At 36.7% G+C, this 15,324-nt stretch overlaps 1 protein-coding gene across 2 annotated transcripts in view; it reads left to right on the plus strand.

Moving 5' to 3' along the window:
* Nucleotides 1-910: 910 nt before the first annotated feature.
* Nucleotides 911-15,324, plus strand: part of LOC113107775 (semaphorin-3B-like) — a 43,406-nt gene continuing 28,992 nt past the window's right edge. Inside the window, exons 1-2 of one of the 2 annotated variants that reach the window (XM_026270479.1) lie at nt 911-924; nt 13,077-13,200. The gene's annotated coding sequence lies outside the window, so the exon portion shown is untranslated. Of the gene's footprint in view, nt 925-12,751; nt 13,201-15,324 lie in introns of those variants that run through there. The other variant, XM_026270480.1, reaches the window with a different exon arrangement.

A 15,324-nucleotide genomic window follows, 5' to 3' on the forward strand; every position in this document is an offset into this window, starting at 1 on the left:
TTGACCGCTCGTTGTTTTGTACATTTAGAAATTTGAGGCCAGTAATTTGAATGAGCTGTATAATCTTATTAGGGATGAAATCATAAGGATTTCCAGTTATTTATTGTTTTCAGTAATGAATCTTTTGAATTTGAGTAAGAAATATTTGAAAAATTGTACCAAATGCTTATTTAATTAATTGATTTTTCATTTTTGATTCATTAATTTGTTTACTTTCATTCATTCGTCACTTTAGTCATGCTGTATGATTTTGATTCACAAAAAGAGCTGCCCTGTAGCCATATTTAGCTATGTTTTATGCAAAATAATTCAGGGAATATTTTCAGAGTTAGTACAGTGTTCCATGTTCTTGTATTTATTTAAGAAAACATTTATGAAAAAGAGCAGTTTCTCGATTCCCAACCCTGCTTATACTTACATAATGATTGATAAAAGTCATTCTCTTATTTTCCTACATTTTATTATGTATGCCTTATTTTTCTGATCATTAATATTTATCATTCTGTTCTCCCTATTTCCCATTATCCTTATTGCTTTCTCCCTCCTTCTGTAGAGACATCTGCCAAGTTACCTTCAACCAATCTCATGCCCACTGTGCTCTGTGGTCGTGTGTGTCTGTGTTGCATGTTATGAACTAACAATTAATCACAAACCACATTTTAATTTCCTCCTTCCCCGTTGAGCGACACACACACACACAAACACACACACTGGGCTAAGCACATACCTGCACAAATACTCTTCCTTCCGCATAAACATAATATTAGTGCACGCTCTCTGAGATTTAGAATGGGCCGTTGACTGGGTTCAGGGCCATATAGCATGAAGGATATTTTCCATTTCTCTCTCTCAGTCTTTCTCACTGTTGCTGACAGGTGTGTTGCGGCTGTGAGATCTGGGTATGCCTTAATGTATGTGTGTGTGGTGTGTCTCTTTACTAATTTGGCACATTGTGTGTTCTCTGTGGTTCACCGCTCAGCCAGGTAATGTTAGACAAGCATTAGCAACAGTCAAACAGATTTTTTTTTTTTTTGAGTGTGTGTATGCCATACTTAAAAGTCTTGTGCAGTATCAGATGCTATTACTGTAGTACTTGTGAACTATGACTAAAATGTTATAATTTTCATGCTCATATTTGTATTTACATCTTACCCCAAGGGTTATAAACTGCTCCATAAAATCAGAGGAAAGTGAAAGGCGGATTTGTTGAAGCCCCACCCCCAATTGTAAACCCGACCCTGAAATCTGATAGGCTGACAGGACCAATAAGAATGCTGATTCAGTTACAGGTCTTTCATGTTAATTTGTTGATGAACAGTCTTTTTTTTATTCCTAAAAGTCTTTAGCACTACATATTAATGTTATTTTTCAAATTCTTTTGTCCAGGGCATTATGTCTTGGGGGGACAAAAACCACATTAAAAACAGTTTTTTTTAGTAGTTAAAGAGCCAGTAAGATGAAAATTCTAAGCTTCCTATCACTGTTTATAAGTCCTGTACAACAGATTTAAATCCATCCAAGGTTAAAAAAAACATTGTCATTTTGTCAAAATATCATTTTAAAATTACCTCAATTCTCAGAGATCCCCAAGCGGTTCGCGCGAAGCTGTTCAAAAGATTCAGTTTCCTTAAACCCCACCTTTCGGTTGCATACTGTGTTCTGATTGGTCAACTGACATAGTTTTGATTGGTTGTTCCGCACACACCTCCACGGTAAACAATGCGTTAGCATCTGTTTGGGGTGAATTATGTCTTATTCGTCTCATCGCGAAGCAAACAGTAAAATAAAAAACTTGAACAGTCTGGCTGCTTTTTCTTTTGTGTGGGTGTATTCAAGCCGCGCGCTTCAGTTTGAATCTGAATAGTGCGTTCAGCGCGGGGGTGTGGTCACATTAGATATAATGAAAGGATACGTGAAATGGACATCGCGTTGTTTTCATATGGATTACTTTATCACAGAATATTGTCGGCAGCACTTGTTTAGTTTTAAAGAAGACATGTCAAGCTTTCTATAGATATCTCTCTCATGTCTCTTCGTTGAGTATTCACGGAGTTACACTTCATTTTAATTACGTTTTTGTAAATGAAGATCAGCGCAGACAAAGGCTGCAGACAGCACACATACTGATAAGACGCTCGGGAGAAAACAAACACATAACTATATAATAATACTTACAGGTTGTGATTCGGAGATGCTTGTTGGTCCAAATAAAGTTGGTAATGAACCCTCTTTTATGGCCAAACGCTTTGAAAATCCCGCCTTGTACTCACCGAGATTAGAAAAGCAGTCATTAGTGAAATGTTTTGAACACAACAAGGATTTGTTGTACTGCTCTGGTATTGTGGTAAAAATTTATTTTAGCCATTGGTTCTTCTGATCTTCATTCTTTGGCAGTGAAAATAAAACAAACTTGCCTTTACAATTAAAAACACACTGTCTCCTCGACATGATGCTATCACACCAACCAGAGCGTCTGTGTGTGTGTGTGGGGCAGGTCAGAGTTCAGTTTCTCCCAACACGGTAGGCGGAGATTATTATGCAAAGTGTTCCTATTATTATATTATATTATATTATATTTTCTAACAAAAGTCTTTTCGCAGTTTTTTGGAACTAAATAAATGAATTTTGCCAAAATATTTTCAGAGATGATAGACAAGATTATATACAATAATAACTGAATGAAAACCTAATTTTGACCAAAAAGAATTTACATTCAACCTATTTTCGAATGTTCTGAATACTGTACGTCCCACCATGTTCAAGCGATACAAGTTTTGTTGGATTCAGAGTGAATCTGAACTCTCAAATGAATGGTGAATCAAATGAATTTGATTGAGAGTCAAGCAGTTCAAAGGCAGGCTAAATGGACAATCCGTCATTGTGAAATCCCCCAGAGTCTCTCAACACTTCTTTTCTTCTTCTCCTTTTCTTTCAGTGGCTCTTTCTCTCCAGTGACTCAGTGTGTCCCTTTGTGTTAACTCCTAGAGACACAACATGAGCGTGTGTGGCCAAGGACAGTTCAGATGGAGCTCTTTGTTTTCGTCTGTGTGGCCACTTGGTCCTTGCAAACCTCATTAGCTGTAACCACCGCTGGTTGCCACAGAAAATGTGTGTCAGTGTGTAAGTGTTGTTCCATTCCCTGATCCTCTGAAATGAGCAGTTTTTGAGGGACTGAGAAAGGGTGGTTAAAAAATAGAGGCCAAGAAACTCTCCTAGAGCTCTGTGCCATTCTCTTCAAGTTCAAACCACAAAATAACATTGTCATGCACACACAAGCACACTGTAGATATTTGGCAGATTGTGAGTGTGTGTGTATGAGCAGTTCCTTGAGGCCCTACCAATTCTTCAGCCACATGGCATTCACGGAAATTTAATATCCTGATGGTGCCTGATGCTGATGTGTCCTGAATTCTGCAATGTTTAGTTGTTTAAACTTTTATTAAAAAATGAACTTGAGTGTGTGGGACTTTGAAGTCATACAATATGAATCACGTAACTTGTATTTACAATATTAACTGCTTATTGTAAATGTAGATAAATAAATGTAAATATATTTATTTATCAAATGATTAAAAAATCACATTTAATAAAACCATACTAAATCATATAATTAATTAATATATAACGCTGCATGTTCCTTGGTGTGGGGGTTATGTAAATTTCAGGGTTTGTGATGTCACTAACCCAGGAAGTAACTAGTTGTAGTCCCTTCAAGTGATTTTTGTAGGCAATAAACATAATTTTAAGAGACAATATCTCCATTTGCATTGAACTTTCAGCGTCGTAACCTTGTTTATGCTCAAACAGCCACATTACACACTAACTAAAGATTAAAAATTGAAATCACAATCAACCACCTCTTTACTTAAAGCTGTAAATAGACGCTGATGTTGCTGTGTTATTAAAAATATTTTATGTTTCCACTGTGTACTTTCTTGACATGCAGTGGTCACTTTGGTGTTTTTATGCCTTCTGAATAAAGACTTTTAAAGAACAAGGCTTTTTTTAACATAATTTAAGCTTGTAATAATGCTGTGATTTGGGACACAAAGCATGATTTAAATTCTGCTGGGTCTGTTTTTGGGGGCCTTTTTGCAGGCCAAAGATGTCTTGGTGGACCAAGTGATGGTACCCTGTTAAATATTGTGTTAAATTAAGAACATGCTTGACTTATAATAACATGTGCTTAGTACCATAGTAATGTAATACACTCTATATGTTGCTTATAACATTTTAATGTGAGTTAATAGTTACTTCCAAAAAAAACGACCTGCAGAAGTACTGTACTGTAGACCACCTCTGAAGACCCCTGATCTAATAAATCTCATGCCTAATTAAACAGACCTGTAAATAATCAACTTACAGTCACCTGCAGCTGGAATCTATGGCAGCGTTCATTCCATTACCCAGAGTTCATTGCTGTCCCACATGTTCAATATTAAATGCTCAGTCATTTTTGTTTCCTCATTCACACACACACACTGCAACCCCTAATGAAAGAGCCAGACAAACATCTGTTTTAACAATGAACAGGAGGAAAGATGGGGGAGAATAAAGAAAAGAGAAAGAAAGAGAATGAGGAAATAAAGTGATTCTGGTGTCAGTGGGCAAAAGGTTTGGAAAAGAAACGTGTTTCACTGTTTAACAGACAGTGAGGGACTTGTATCGGTAAAAGACGTGGGGGAAAGAGGGAAAAACTTTAACTAACTTACCTTCCATTTCATGTGTGTGTGTGTGAGAGAGAGAGAGAGTGCAGGACTACACCAACGAGCAGCTGGCATCTGTCTAATTGCCAGCTTTTGATAGCTAATATGAACGTGTCTATGTGTGTGTGTGTGTGTGTGTGTGTAATCTTGAGAGTGTCTCTTCAAGAATGATGGTGTGCTTACTCTTCATTTTTATAAATGATATGGCACAGCACATCAAAGGGTTTGGGAACAGATCAAACAAAAGTGAGAGAGAGTGGTTTCAGAGTGGATGAAAAATGAGATGAACGATGAAAGAGAAGTTTCTTCTCTTGGTCACTTAATTTCTGCATAGTTTTAGAGGCTTTACCAAAAAAAGATTTGGTCATTTTTGAACACTGTTCACCAGACCAACCGCGTAATTGTTAAATAGTGGTTTTTAACATCGGTTTTTACATCAAGTGGTGATCCTGCGTAGGCCCGCCAATAAGCAAACAGAACAACTTTGTAAACATGTAAAAGGCTGCAGATGTATCATGTGCTGTCTTTATAGTTTGACTTTTTGGTTTGTCTCTTGAATTTGGATGGTTTCATGCTCTGAGCAGCCAACAAATTGTGGTCAGCAAGTGTATTTATCATAATTGCATATGAAACAATATTTGATGTAATCTTGCTCATACAGTATTTACTTTTCTGTTTCATAGTTTGGAGAATAACATGGTGTATGGCTAATTTAGATGGTTTGTACCAATTGGCAAAGGTATTTACACCAAAATATCTTTGATCCAATAGGTGACCTTTGATGTCAACAACATTAGAAATTATTCATTTTCCTAGGTTACTTATATGGTTAGTTGCATTGTAGTTACATTTTATTGTTGTTTTATGTTGGCTGTGATCTCATGCTGTTTACTGGTTGCCAGTACTGTGTCATGTTGGTCTTTGATTGTAACAGAATGATTCACAAGTATAGTTTTACAGTTTGGTCATTTTGACGCAGCATATTAACTACAAATGTGGCAAGGGTCACTTTAAAAATGAACAATGCAATCAGTATTGCCATAGGCCCATCTTGGTGTACTGGTGAAAGCTAATGGCCTTAAAAATCCTGTTTTCACCTAAAATTGAATTATTTGCATTTTATTATTTGCCCACCAGTAAAGAGGCACTGGTTTAGCAGATATGGCAATAGTTCAGAAAAAGAGAAGCCACTTTGAGCTATAAAAATCAGAAAGGGTGAATTCGCAGATGGCCGGATGAAAGGAAGAAACAACAGATTGAGAACAGATTGGGCTGACGGTATGCAATTGCTTTCAGAGCTGTGAATGAACTGTTTGTCTTTTGCATTATTGTAACTGATCTGATACAGATGTATGTGTGGTAAGAGAACAATTAGCAATTCAGTAGATGACAATATGTATGATGATGTCACTGTGATGTAAAAGGTCAGACACTGCTAGTCACACAAATGAGTGGTGGCAGTGAAATATCACACACAGATTTCACTTCCTCCATTCTGTCCCCTAATAAATCAAATTCCCATTTTTCCTCTTTCTTCGTTTTTTCAGTCCATGTCTTTGGCCCCTAAACCTTAATATGCACTCACTTTTAGCAATTTTAGACACTTCTCTTCTTGGTAAAAAAAAAAAAGAATAAACAATATTGATGACTCATCTTGCACTAATCCAAAACCTAATTGTTTAAATATTTGTTACATTTTCATAGATGTATATACAGTACATTGTAAACGTCGAACATCAATACATATTAAACATATTTAACGTGTATTAAATATATACTTTTCAAAATGTACACTTACTGATTCAGTTTCTCAGAATGTACCTTTTCAGATGTCCACCGCATGATTCCTTTACCTTGAGGTTTACTTTGATAATCATTAAAAGCACTAACAGAGTTTATCTACAATTACCAATGCCCTCACACGTGGCTTAAGCATGTGTTTGTGTATGTGGGTGTGTGTGTGAGTCAGTGTGTGTGTGTGTGTGTCAGGGAAAAGCCCAATGCTTTAAAGTCTCTCGATTACAGTGTCTGAAAAGAGGGAAGTCCCGATCTTTGAGCAATCTTCTGTAAAACAGCAAATGTGTCTTTATACCTGCCATAAAATCTGAGTAGAAATCACAGACAGACATCTGTACAATTATATTGCATGAATATGAAACTATTTCCTGAAAATTATTTTTTCTTTCCATTTCATTCTTACTGAACTATCCTCTCTGTTCTCATTCCACATCTCACATCTCATTATTTTCTCTTTAAATGAACTTTTTCTAACATGGATTGTGTGTTTTTTTTATGTATAGTTCCAAACAACCAGCACACATCTGTTACAGAAAAAAGACAATTAAGGGCATAAACTACTGGGTACTGTTAATGTGGCTGGTAAATGAAGAAATGGGCTTCAGACCAACTGAAAACACATAAATTAGCGAACTTGGAACTGAATAATGTGACTCAGTTTGATTAAATGTATTTTAAATGCCACTTCACATGTATCAACTAAAAGACTCCATTAGTTTTTATTCAGCACATTTTTCTGTTTTCGCGTTTTTGAGCAAGTGGCACAATTAATGTTTTAACATTGGTTAAACTCAAAAATCTAAATGTCTGTTGTATTGGCCTTCACAAACTGATGTACGACTTACTGAAATCAAATATGAATTTTAGGATTTATTCTCCAAAGGAATATATATATATATGTACACAAACACACAAAAAACATTTTGGTTCTGTAAGACTGTTTTATAGTATCTTGCACACAAAGGTTGAATTTATTTAATCAAAAATACAGTAAAAGCAGTAATATTGTGAATTATTATTATTATTATTTATAATAACTGTTTTGTATTTTATTATATATTAAAATATTTTTTTTGTGATGGCAAAGCTGAATCTTTAGCAGCCATTACTCCAGTCTTCAGTATCAAATGATCTTTCTGAAATCATTCTAATATGCTGATTTTAGGGCTCAAGTTTCTTAATAATTATCACTGTTGAAAACACTCATGCTGTTTGACTTTTTGGTGGAAATGATGAGACTATACATTTTTCAGGATTATTCGTAGAATAGAAAACTCCAAGGAAGGACCTTTTATTTGAAATAGAAATCTTGGAACATTATAAATGTCTTTGCTGTCACTTTTAATCAATGTAGTGCAACCTAATAAAAGTAATTTCTGTCAAAAAAAATAAAAATAATCTTACTGATCTTAAACTTTTGAATCTTAGTGTACCTGACTGTTCTGTTTTTTAGACGTTACAGTTTAATAGCTAACACATGGTTTTTGGAGTCTAATTCTTTCATTCTTTCAAGCTATTTGTTGTGGTGGCAGTGGTTATGGATGGAGACTTTAAGGCCTGACCTCACGGCATGATAAATAATAACAGACTTATACATTAAAACTGAGTGATGCATGCACATGCGCATAGATACACCGTTTCCAAAACACACGCACACACTCCAGCATGCTTCAGCGGAACCTGCTTTTGCCAGAAACCGCTGCGTCCCTCTTCCACTCTTTTTCCACATTCTGATCTCTTCTCTCTCTCTCTCTCTCATCCTAACTGAGCCAGTAGTGATTGATAAACTGTTTTCAAGGACTCGGCCACGCTGATAGCAAATGTACCACAATGCTTGCAAAGACCTTGAGACGTGTGTATGTGTGTGTGAACACATTCATCAACTTGCTAATGCTCCATGGACCATCCCGTTGTTGTACTTCGTTGGCAGGTAACAAGTCAAATTCTTGCCCCGCATCAACACACACTATGCTTGTGCCCTGGCTGAGACTGTAGGATCAAAACAGGCGGAGCTACATGTCAAAGGTCATCCGGTGGGAACAATACTGATCAGACAGTCGGCGGGAAAGCAATACACACAGAATATAATAATGCATTCGCTATCTGAAGTGAGAGGGGGCTCAACTCCTCATTTTGAAACAACATCAGAATTCCACTGCGCTTTGTGTGTGCGGAAGACTTTGGCCGGAATGCCTGAATTCCACTCAGTCCATCAGGAATGCTGGCTGAAGCGAATAACAGAGAGAGACAGCGGGATCAAGTAGGGAACATTTTGATTTGATTCAGCTCTCTGACCGGAGGACAGGGTATTAAGTATCATTAATTATCATAATCATCAAGGGATCTGCAGAAAATACCAAATATACTACATCTCTGGTGTGCTATACTATGGCTCCCTGTTCCCTACTTCAACTGCAGTTGAGTTGTTTACGTTTTAAATCTAATAAGTGCATTAATGAAGGAAGTAGATGGCCTGTTCTTATGATTTAGTTGCAACAGTAAAAGGTATTACAAATATAAAAGCTCTTTATACTTAATAAGTTCAGTCTTGAAGTGATTTATGATGCCACTGAATGTACTACAGTATGTGATCTTACTGGGATTTGTACTAAAGCATGGCATTTCTCCACATCAATATTTCTTCAAATAACATTCACCACTGAATAAATTACAGTAGAAAGACTATGTAAACTTCTGTTGTGTAAGAGATCAGTGACATAAAGGGCTGATCTTGAGTCATTCAATTATAAGCTAGACAAACTTACCCTAGCCTTCAGTTCGCAAACATCTGCGTGGAAAAGCTTTTACATGACACAGACTTTTTTTTCTGACATTTAAAAAATGTTTATGAAATGATTAAATGGGTTTCATAATCTATTTATTCCCATAATGCAACAATGCAGATTGTTGTGGAAAGAAGAATGAGCGGTCACAAGAAGCCACAAATTACCACACGTGTGAGAATGATATTCTATTTAATTAAGTTTTAGTGCCATATATATTGTTTATGAATGTATTAAATATTTTAAATTAAATCAGTTACCCACGCATGCTTTAGTTGATGAAAACAACATTATATATTGCGAAATGCATGTATATGTACGACATACTGTAGTTATATTGTGTAATATAATTCGAATGTGTAAATGAAAAGGAAATTATTCTTGGTAATATTCATTAAAATCAAATCTAGCATTAATTCTTGTTTTTATGTTGCCTTTAATGACAGTGAATTGGGGAAAACAAAATCCCTGTGAAGCAAGTAATTTTTGGCTGGTTCAGCTATACACACTAATGTAGAAAAGTGTATTCACAAATAATTGTTTAAATATTAATTAAATTGGACATAAAATATCCACCAATTTTGATTATTCTAACAACAGTTTGAACATAAACATAACATAAACGCATAGCCTATTTATCAGTCATACAAAAGTAAAGTGGGTAAGATATATAATATTAATACAAACTAAATGTGTTTTAAATACACAATGAACTGGTTTATATATTTCTTATCAATAAAAAAATTTTGGCTATTGGATTTTGCTTGTCGATACACGTTTTAACCATGTGTATGCTGCACTTTGGGGGCAATATATATATATATATATATATATATAAATGTGGATTCAGGAATAGGCAATGGAAAGCAATGCCTCTATTAAAAGACAATTGACCCTTAACTAAAAGATGGGACTGCTATTCATTATTTTCAGCATTATGATTCCTCACATTCGTTTTCTACCAGTGGTATGTCTCCTCTTTATAGTGTCTCTGAGGTTAGATGAAGTCATGAAGATGAGGAGTAATGGCTGTGTGGAGTAACAGCGCTGATGTGGTAGCAGAGGTCACAGGTTTAATCTCCAGTTGGGGCAACCCATGAAATGAACGCTTACCAAGATGCCCATCATGTTCTGTCACCGCAGTGCCCTTGAGCGAGCCTCTTAACTCATGGTTGTACAGGAATACTCGCGTAATTACAGGAACCTGTTCTTATTGTAGGCTTTCGGTAAGATAAAAGGAAGCGATCTTGACTTGGGAATTTAATGCAAGGTTGGATCACTCAGTTATGAGCCAGGTTAAATGAACACACATTATTTTGTGATTGTGTAATTGTGTGTGTGTTTAGTTCATTTAGGGTGGTCCTCTCACAGCACCAGTCCTATTTCTTGATTTGTTTCTCCACCTGGACTATTCAGGCCTACAGTACACACGCACACACAAATGAATGTAGCCTGGAGGGACCGTGTCTGTGTGTATGTATGTGTTCTCCATCATCTTTCAGCTGAGAGGAAGAGAAGCCGAAAAGTGGGAGAGTAGCAGGTGAATATGTGTGTGTACAGTATGTGCTTGTTTTCATTTACACTCAGGTTTTGAAAGGGTTTTTCAAAGTGATGCCATAGAAGAACTATTTTGAGTTCTTAAAAGAAACTTTAAGTGAAAAGAATATTTAGCTTTTAGTGTGAAGATCATTTTAATAATCTTAATAACCCTTTTTCACTATAAATAACCTTTTGTGGAATGGAAAAGTTCTATGGATTTTAAATGTTCTTCATAGAACCAACAACGTCAGTATCAAACCTTTTTGAAGAGTGTGTGTAAGGGCATAGTAACCACTGTCACCCCATTTCTACACAAAATCAGCCTTAACCCTATTTACTATCTTCATTTATTTTCTCTTTTTTCTTTTATAATTCCTTACAATTATATAGCGCTTTTCTAGACACTCAAAGCGCTTACATAGTCAGGGGGTATCTCCTAACTTTTTGCTATGTGGACTAATGGATAATATTTGGCAGTAGCCAAATTGTTTCGGTAAACTCGCATTTAGTCCTGATAAAGTAATGTCCTGTCTGCTCTTTTTTGTTTTATTCATTTTTCAGTTTCATTCTGAAATATATCAAGTAAAATCGGTTGTGACTGAGTATTTCACTTTGGGTTGAATCATTTCTGTTACTTTATTCATTATTTTTCTTGCTTAAGATATCCAGTTACATTTTAAATCATTCTCACACCTGTTCGTGTGTGCTGTTGTCTGTTTCTCTGTGTGTGTGAAGCAAATGGAAAACAAAGGTTTACATTATATGCTGCTGACGACACCAGGTCTCCGTGACTGCTTATGGTAAGTATCATGTAACATGGACCAGCTCTCTCTTTCTTTCTGTTTCACTTCCTCTATCTCCCTCTCACAATGAAACTTGTTACACAATCTCTGATTATTGTTGTTTCAGGTACCAAATGCCTAGAAACATATGGTCTAGTGTGTTTGCGAAACAGAAGGAGGGAAAGAGAATAAAATGTAAGTGTGTTTTAGAGCTTGATGGAATCATATTTGCTGACTGTTGCCCTCTAGAGTGTCTCATCGGTGCCATAATGACGCCGCTCAGTCCAAAGTGTGTAGTGCAGCACACACTGAGCTTCTAGTGATTGTTAGATTTTAAGATACATTTCATGGATACACTGTTTTAAATGTAGAGGCGAAGGGATAGTTCACCTAAAAATGAAAAACCCTATTTTCGGAACATAAAATGAGGGACTGAAAAAATGTACTAGTTGTTCTTTTTCTTGCAGTTGAAATGAATGGGAACTGTATTTTCAAGCATCACTAAAGTGATTCATATGATGTGTGCACTATACTTCATCATCTGAGGTAGTACTATAGCTTTTTTTTTTTTTTTTACAAACCACAATTAGAATTTTTATTTACTGACTTTTTTCCTCCAGTGAGCTGTTGACCACTGTGACCAGATCACTGAATTTGAGAACCGTATCAGTCCATCTGTGTGGGCGAATAATTTCGGTTGAGAATTGGATAATCTGACTCATTCATGAATCAGACATTGCTAATTTCTTATGAACTCTGATAGAAGATGCTCCGTGAATAGTAACTTTTCAGGCAGCTCCTCAATCAAACCTTTCAGAAGACTTGAAATGCTAGAAACTTTTTTAATTTTTTCTTTGTTCCACAGAAGAAAGAAAGTTGTACGGGTTTGGAACGACTAAGGAAGACTTAATCTTTTGGTGAGCTATCTCTTTAATAATTTACCTCATTACACTCCTAAGGTGAGCTAAAGTTGCACTGGAGTCCGTAGGAACTCATCCAAAACTAATTAAAACATTCCACTATAACAAAACACTTATCTGATAGTACATATCCCAGTATTCACGAGAGAGAGAGAGACTTTTACCTCTGACCAGTCTCCACCCATAATAGCCTGCCATCCAGGAGGGAGTGGCTGACCGAGGGAGGGGAAAGAGAGAGAGAGAGAGAGAGAGGGGGAAAGCTGGAGAGCTCTGCGGTAGCAGTCAGCGCAAGAACCAAAGCAGAGAAAGACTGGGAAAAAGAAGGTAGATAGAGAAAGAAAGAAACAGTGGAATTAGGAGCAAAGAAATAAATTAAAGAAGAAAAAGAGAGAGAAGTCCTGTCCTTTCAGACCTGGACAGAAGAGACTGAGAGAGAGGGAAAAAAGACAGACACATTAATAAGAAGTAGTCTTGGACTTCACATTGGAGACACATGTCCATGCGAGGAGTGTTGCTGCTGCTGTGATCTGTCATTCCTCCTCCCCAGAGTGTGTGTGAGCCTGTCGTTCCTCTGGAGTCTACGGGACCATGGCACCTGTCAGGAACGGATGAACTTCAGGCTTAGAGGACTCGCGGGGGGAAAAGAAAGAGAAAAAAGCTGAAAGAGTAAAAGGTAAGTTAGTTTCTCTTCTAACAATTTTATAGCAATGCTGTGTTTGTATATAGGAGTGTGTGTGAATGCCTTATTTTCCCTTTTTAATTTGGGATTAGTGTGGATTCATTTGTACTAATCAGCATTTAAATATTTTGATATTTACGAGAATGCTTTAAATAAAAGCCAAACAAATAGTTGAAAAAGTGAGAGAGTGTACATGAGGTAGGGAGCCCTCCAATGCGACAAGCTGTTCATCCTCTTTGTGCATGGTGTGTATTTAACATATCCTGCAGTATGTGAATGAATGAAACACTGTGTGAATACTATAGGTGAGTATGAGATCTTGTGGATAAATCAAGGGTTGGTATCTTGGTACAGTTATGAACAGACATTTAGATTGCATGTATCTTTGTATATGTGTGGACTGGCCTATCTGGACTGGGTTTTCTTAATATAGGATGATATTAAAAGATTAAATGGTCTGTGAATAAGGGAAGGAGAGAGTGACAGATAAAGAATGGAAGAGTGATAGGGAAAGACGTGTTCATTCTGTAAGTGTGTGTCTGCTGAAATATTTACCCTGGTGCAACTCTGACTGTTCCTGTGTTGCTCATGGGATGATGTTCCTTGGTTCACACAAAGAGCAAAAGACTGTTATCATCACTCCACCATCAACATTTTATGATTTTTATATTCTCTACCCCAAAACCATCACAGATTAATGAAAAGATGACAAGATGAGAGTGTATAGACACACACAAACTAAAAATTTAGTTCTTTCTGAGTGGAAATGTATGATAGACTTCTATTAATTGTTCTTTAAACCTATTTCCATAGACTTTTTAAAAACAATTAAGCAGATTTATAAAAAAACGTATCCCCCCCCACACACACACACCCCTATATATCAGTATCTCTCTGTTTATTTATTTATGCCTTAGGGTTATAGATTAACTGTACAATACAAATACATTTATTTGTCACACGGTTAGTTTTCAAACCAAGAACATCCGAAAAGTCCCAAAAGAGTGAGTTTGTCAGAATTTGCCACCAAACTATAGTGAAGAATGCATACAAACATAATCCATACCATGCACTACCCAAAACAGTAATTAGACAAACACTCACATACCTACCCTCAGTCACACACAGACCCTCCACACATGTGTTCACACAGAAACACTGTGTTTTTGGTCAGCTGTGTTTTTGATGAGGAGAAGAATGTTGTGTTGTTTTAGTGGCGACTCTGGGCGGGCATTGTGTGTGTGTGTGTGTGTGTGTGTGCTTGATGAAATTACACACAACCAAAAGATCCCAGAATCTCCTTTAATGTGCATCTGACTTTCTTATTTCTTTCTGGCTCCTTGATTCCTGCTCTCAGGATTAGGGGGTGGGTAGAGAGTAAGTAAGAGAGACTGAGAGTGAGATGGCTTTTAGCCCGGTGCCTCAGCCGGTGTGGATCGTTAATTGAGCTGCTCCCATAGGGGGGTATCAGACCCCAGATTAATTTGGCTCCCCTCCTCACGCACACACACACACTCATGCTTTCACACTCACACAATCTCACACTCTCTTTCAGGGCCCTTTATATCCATCTATTAGACCACAGTTGTCAGATGTCCTGTCACTGCTGGAGTTTCTATTCCGATAGGAGATTGCGGGTGGGTGTGGCGGGTGTCTCTTTGGTGGGGTTATTGATTGTTTTGTGGAGTGTCGCACTACTTAACTGTGGTGGGACCTGTAGGCCGGGACTCATTAGGTTGAATACATTCTGGGTTCCCAAGTAAAGGAAAGCCATGGAAAACATATCAGGAATCTTCTAGTTGTGTTCCCCAGGCCTGAAAAAGTCATCTACATTTAATACATCATAAAAAATTCTGAAAACATTTATTTTATATTTAACTTTAAAATATTACCTCAGGTAGATATTTCTTTTGTTTAGAATTAAACTTGATAACAAGCCATTGTGATGCCCAGTTTGTAGGCAAATCACTTTAATTGAATCAGTTTACTAAATTATTCATTAATTAATCATTCTGAAGCAAAAGGACTTTGATGTAATCACAGACGCCTGAAAAGGATGTGGAAAAGTGGGTCAAAAAGTGTGGGAGCCCTAAAATATCATTAGAGTGTCAAACTTCA

This window comes from Carassius auratus, chromosome 8 (assembly GCF_003368295.1).
Source record: "Carassius auratus strain Wakin chromosome 8, ASM336829v1, whole genome shotgun sequence".
Classification (NCBI taxonomy): Eukaryota; Metazoa; Chordata; class Actinopteri; order Cypriniformes; family Cyprinidae; genus Carassius; species Carassius auratus.